Source organism: Pongo abelii, chromosome X (genome assembly GCF_028885655.2).
Source record: "Pongo abelii isolate AG06213 chromosome X, NHGRI_mPonAbe1-v2.0_pri, whole genome shotgun sequence".
NCBI lineage: Eukaryota > Metazoa > Chordata > Mammalia > Primates > Hominidae > Pongo > Pongo abelii.
The window spans coordinates 95,617,726-95,624,382 of NC_072008.2; the positions used below are offsets into that span (position 1 = coordinate 95,617,726).

At 37.7% G+C, this 6,657-nt stretch overlaps 1 pseudogene; it reads right to left on the bottom strand.

The window, feature by feature from the left end:
* Positions 1-2,935: 2,935 nt before the first annotated feature.
* Positions 2,936-4,923, bottom strand: LOC100449033 (double-stranded RNA-binding protein Staufen homolog 2-like; annotated as a pseudogene).
* Positions 4,924-6,657: the final 1,734 nt, after the last annotated feature.

Genomic DNA, 6,657 nt, shown 5'->3' on the forward strand with positions numbered 1-6,657 from the left:
GTCAAAACACTCTGTAACGTGGTTGTGCAAAGTAATACTCTTTCATCTATGTGTATGATTTCCTGTGGCTTCATATTCTTTTGCCAACACTTCGCAATGTCAGACAAAGATTTTGCTAGTCTGTTGACCAATATTGGTATGTCTTCATAATTATAATTTGCATTTCTTAGATTACCAGTGAGATTGAGCAATTTTTCAAATTTTTATCATTTGTATAAATCTGTGAATTCCCTGTTAATACCTGTTGCCAGTGTTTTCTATGGAGATAATTGGGCTTTTATTATAATTATTTCTTTTTAAAAATATTTTCAACTTTATTATTTTAGATTCAAGGGGTATGTGTGCAGGTTTGTTATAAGGGTATACTGCATGATGCTGAAGTTAAGGGTAAAAATGATTCTATCACCAAGGTAGTGAGCGTAATACACAATAGTTACTTTTTCAGCTCTTGCCCCCAGCCTTCCTTCCCTTCCCATTAGTTCCCAGTGTTTATTACTGCCATCCTTATGTCCAAGAGTACTGAATGTTTAGCTCCCACTTATAAATGACAGCACAGTATTTGGTTTGTATTCTGGTGTTAATTTGCTTTGGGATTATGGCCCCTAGCTGTATCCATGTTGCTGCAAAGGATATAATTTTGTTCCTTTTTATGGCTGTGTAGTACTCCATAGTGTATTTGTACCACATATTCTTTATCCAGTCCATCATTGATAGACACTTAAATTGATTCCATGTCTTTGCTATTGTGAATAGTGTGGCAATAAACATAAAAGTTCATGTGTCGTCTGGGTAAAATGATTTAATCTTATGTGAGTATATACCCAGTAATGGAACTTCTGGGTTTAATGGTTGCTCTAATTTATAGTCTTTGAGAAGTTTCCAAAATGGCTGCAGTTGTTCAGCTTTATTTCGGGGTTATCTATTCTGTTCTATTGGTTTAAGTGTCTGATTTTGTACCAGTATCATGCTGTTTTGGTTATGATATCCATTTTGAGTCAGGTAATGAGATGCCTCTGGCTTTTTTTTTTTCTTTTTTTTCTTAGGATTGCTTTGGCCACTTTGGCTCTTTTTTGCAGTTCCACACAAACTTTGTAATAGTTTTTTTTCTAATTCTGCAAACAAAATGACATTTGGAGTTCAATGGAAATAGTGTTCAACTTGTAAATAACTTTAGATAGTATACCCTTTTTAACAACATTGATTCATTCAATCCATGAGCATAAAATGTTTTCTTATTTGTTTGTGTCATCTCATTTTTTTTTAACCCAGTGTTTTGTAGTTCTCCTTGTAGAGATCCTCCCCTCATTGGTTAGATGTATTTCTAGGTATTTTTTTAGTGTGGCTGTTGTAATTGGGATTGCATTACTGATTTGGTTCTCAGTTTGAATGCTATTGGTATATAGAAATGCTACTGAGTTTTGCAGATTGATTTTGTATACAGAAATTTTACTGAAGTCATTTATGAGTTCCAGGAGCTGTTTGATGGAGTCTTTAGTGTTTACTAGGTAAAGAATCATATCATCTGAGGAGAGAGACAGTTTAACTTTTTCTTTTTCTATTTGGATGCCTTTTATTTTTTTCTCTTGCCTGATTTCTCTGGGTAGGACTTCCTGCACTATGTTGAATTGGCATGGTGAAAGTGGGCATCCAAGTCTTTTTCCAGTTCTCAAGGGGAATGTTTCCAGCTTTTTACCATTCAGTATAATTTTGGCTGTGGATTTGTCATAGACAACTCTTATTATTTTGAAACATGTTTCTTCAATGCCTAGTCTGTTGCTGATTTTTATTATGAATAAATGTTTATCCAAAGCTTTTCTTTTTTACAGTGATTTAGTGTGTTTCTTAAGGTAAAACAACAGAAACAAATTCTAAAATTATAACTTTAAATTAAGTGGTTAAATTTCAGATGACAGAGCCAATAATTGGTAACAGCTTCTTTAAATTCATATTAATAGTCCAGTTAAAGACACTAAAAACACTATCTGGCAATAGTTTGAAAGAATCAGAAGGGTTCAGTGAAGGGAAAAAAATTATCCAAACATAAAAAATACCCACAAAACACATGATCTTCTTTTTCATTTTATAATCTAAACTTGTAAAATTTTTATAAATACATGATCATTCTACACAATACAGATCTTCTAGAGCATTTGTAAAGGATATTACAGTTTTTGGTCTTAAGGAATAAAGACTAAGATGGAAAAGGAGATGAATACAGTGAAATCTGAGGAAGCAATACACTCTCTACACACAAGCAAACTGCAATTCATCCAGTCAAGTTAGTGGTTACAGTTCAGTACATGATTTTCAAGGCAGCTAAGAAATCAGGACACAGATATTTCCCCTTCCTAGAGTTAACAATTCTTTTAAAAGCTCTGATGTATCCATAAAGGAGTGTTGATTTTTGTGGGTTTTTTTTCCCAAAAGGAGACAAAAAAGTTTTCATCCCTAAATTCACATACACAAGTTAAGTTAAACTATAAGCTAGTTTTAGACTACCCAGTGAAATAGAATTGTTGGTACCATGTGAGGCAGGTGCTACCCTCCCTAGTCAGTTCAAAACATGATCCAGTAAAACAAATACACATCGGTATGCCTCAAACAACTATAAAGCATTTCATTATTCTTCAAATATCACGTTTAATTAACTCCTAAGGTAACAGACTTCTAGAATGTTGTATCTTAATGGTGTCTCTGAATCAATACTAGCAACAGAATGCAAAATTCAAAACTGCTATAAAAGTAAAATCGTCGTTAAAAAAACTCAATCCTTATGTAAAAAGAGGGAGAACTGAGTGTGAAATACTAACACCAAATGTCTGAAGGCAGAATTTTTTTTTGTGGAAGACCAAGTGAAGAGATAGATGCACCTAATCAAGACCAAATGAAAGACAGTGAAGAGTATGAAAAATGTTTAAAAAGGAAAAAGAAAAATAAGAAGGAAAATGGAGAAGAGACAGGCAGCAAAAGAATTACTAGACAGAACAAAAATAAGAGAAAATGAGGCATGTGCATATGGCTTTTTTGTCTGTCCTTTGTGTTCCTAAATAACTTAAAATGTAAGTGGCATGTAGGCCACACTAGCAGGCAAGAATGAACCTTGTGATGGATAGAGATGAAGGATCTGAGGCCAATGAATTGTTTTATTTTTTGTTTTTGCTTTTAATTCATACCTGAAAGCCTTGAATCCTTGCTAAATATTCCAGTTGTTTTGAAGGTTGTACTGGAGAACAAGGGGGAGTAGGAAAACATCCTTTTAAACCTGTGGCTTCAGCTGTAGAAGATGTTCCATTCATAAGGAGTTCCTTGGCCATTGTAGCTGAACTATTTGATGTGGGATACGTACTGAAGAAAGAGCTTGAAGGTTGGTTCATATCTCTGGGTGACAAATAGCCTAGAGTAGTGCCAGAGATTACTTTGTGGTGGCTGGCTTCCATCTCTTGATAAACATCAGGAGACAAATGAAGAATTCCTTTTGGAGTATTATTTGTTGGTTCAGGAAACCCAGGCTTTGGACCACTCCATCCTTTGTTTTCCCGTCTTCTCAAGTTGATCCTGAAGATTAATGGATGCTTTATAACCAAGTTGTAATAGCATTGCTTCTGCAGCATTTTTTTTTTTTGGCCTTTTTATTAGGTCCCGTTCCTGTAGCAGCTTCATTGCCTACCTTCATATACATCACAAATTCTTGACGTCGAGGCATTCCTCTTTCTGAAAGCAAAACATAATCTGGCTCCTTTTCCTTTTTGGCCTGTTGAATTTGTGCCAGGCAACTAATAGGGTTCATCCCTTGGTCTATTCTGGTCTGGCCTTGACTATTGTTTTAGGGCGTTTGTTAAAAAATAATTTTGGCTTTTCCACCACAGGAAGAGGTGGAAGTTTTTTAAGCTCCTGTAAGACGGTGGTTGCAGCACGCTTCTTGGAGAGTTTTTTGCTATTTCCTTCTCCTTAAGTAGAGAACTTTCCTACTGACACTCGAGTAACAAAGCTTTTCATATGTGGTGGTCCACTTTCTTTAATAACCTCAGAACTAACAGGTCTATTTCAGTTCAGAGCAATTATAAACACTAAGCTGATCTCAGACTTATTTGCATCTTTGTCATCATCTATATCCTTTCCTGATTCACCATTCTAAGGCGATCTTTCTGGAATAAGTTCAATCTGCAGTGCTTGGAGGGCTTTCACTGCAGCATTGTGTCTGGCTTTCCTTCCCCCAAAAATTCATTATTTCCTACATGAGCTGAATATAAAAGAGCTTAGGTATTGGGCAATGATACCTCTGATTATACATGACTTGAAAGTTGTAATTAGCTCTATTATTTGGGAATGGCTTTGGATCTAATGGCCTGTAGATGGCAGGCTCTGCCCCTTTTCATAGCAAGCCCATTCAGTTCCACAGTTGGTGTTATACAGCCTGGGTTATTGTTAACATTAGTTTTGGGTGGCTTCTAAATCGGTTTGGGAAGCGTAGATTCAGTCAAAGCTTTATTAGCAACAGCCTGTTGAGCCTTCTTTATACTGCTGTCTTCAGATTCCCATGTCCGCTCACCAAGACTCAGTTGCACTGAGAACATCTTTGAATGAGCAGGCCCTCTTTAATCCAGAAGTTTATACTGGGGTTGGACTCTATTGAAACGGGCTAACTCATTTACCAGATACATTGCAGTTTTCTCTTTTGGGTTTGCCAATTTTATCTTGGAGAGAAGCTGATTTATTTGAAGCATGTTAAGACAATATTGACCAAACTGCTGTATTCCTCACGGCTCCAAAAACTTCTGAGCCTTGGTCAAATTACTTTGTGTATCTTTGAGTTCTTCTTTTTCTGCCTTCTTCTTTTTTTTTTCTTCAATCTTTAAAAAGTAAGCTAAAGTCCTTGTGGTAGGCAGCCTCTCCACTACGCCTCCCGCCGGCCCGCGACCCAGCGCGGCCATTGTTCGCGACGCCGCTCCCGCCCCCTGGCGGCTGCTGGGGCCCCATCAGCAGCTGGCTCTGCGGGGCTAGCGGTGGCGAGCTGGGCCCCCAAGCGAGGGCCATTCCTGGGGGCCTTGGGAACGCGGGCGAGCTAGTGCGCGAGGAGCGTGCCCCGCCTGCCTCCAAAGCTTTTTCTTTTTGCATCTATTGAGATGATCATATGTTTTTTGCTTTTGGTTCTGTTTGAGTGGTGAATCACATTTATTGATTAGCATATGTTAAACCAATCTAGCATCACGAGAATGGCACCTCCTTGATTGTGGCGAATCAACTTTGTGATGTGCTTCTGAATTACATTTGCTAGTATTTTGTTAAGAATTTTTGCATCTATGTTCATCAGGGATATTGGCATGTAGTTTGTTTTTTTGTTGTTGTTGTATTTTTGCCAGGTTTTAGTATCAGGGTGATACTGGCTTCACAGAATAAGTTAGGGAGATGTCCCTTATCCTCATCTTTTTAGAAGAGTTTCAATAGAATTGGTATCAACTCTTCTTTGTACATCTGGTAGAAATCAGCAGTGAATCTTTCTAGTCCGAGGCTTTTTCTGGTTGGTAGGTAGGTTTTCTTTTTTTTTCTGATTCAGTTTCAGAACTTGGTATTAGTTTGTTCAAGATTTCAATTTCTTCCTGATTCAATATTAAGATGTTGTATGTTTTGAGGAAGTTATCAATTTTCTCTGGATTTTCTCCTAGTTTTTGTGCATACAAGTGTCCATAATAGTCCCTGAGATTCTTTTGTATTTCTGTGGGATCATTTGTAATATCACCTGTTTCATTTCTGATTGTGCTATTTGGATCCTCTCTCTCTTTTTCTTTGTTGATCTGGCTAGTGGTGTATTGATCTTGTTTATCTTTTCAAAAAACCAACTTTTGTTTTGTTAATTATTTGTATGTATTTTGGGGTCTCATTTTGGTCAGTTTGCTAGCAGGGGCAAATATGTGACTTACCCTTGGCAAATTCATTTGGGTCTGCAGCAACCTCAATTCTTGCCTACTCAGAAGAAAAAAGTTTGACTGAGGGGTACAAGGCAGAAAAAGAGACTGAGGCAAGTTTCAGAGCATGGCAGAAGTTTATTAAAAAGCTTTAGAGTAGGAAGTAAAGGAAGTACACTTGGAAGAGACCCAAGTGGGTCCCTTGGAGGTCAAGTGCCCTGTTTCACCTTGAACATTGGATTTTATATGCTGACCTACTTCTCGCATCTTGCACCCCTTTCCTTTCATTCTTCCCTCACGGTGACCCGCCCGCATATGTGGTGCCCTGGTTGCACTTGGGAAGTGAGTATGTGCAATGTATTTACTGGAATTGTATGCATGCTAACCTGAGGCTTTCTTCCCTTTTCCAGTGGTATGCCCCTGGAAGGTCGTACTGCACCATTTTGTCTCTTAATGCACATATTGAGCTCATTCACCCAATTCCTGAGATCTTATTGGAAGCTGTCAATTACCGATTTCAAGTGTATTTATCTGTTGGGAAACTGCCTCTTCCTGGTGTCAGCTGCAATCAATTACCATTTTAGAGAGGCAATGTGACAACTGCCAAACCATCCTCTGATGGTTGCCTGACCTTCCTACAGAGTGGGGGTCATAAACTTGGTTTATGACCGAGCATATGGTTGATCTTGGAGTATGTTTCATGTGCAGATGAGAAGAATGTATATCCTCTCGTTGATGGGCAAAGTATTCTGTA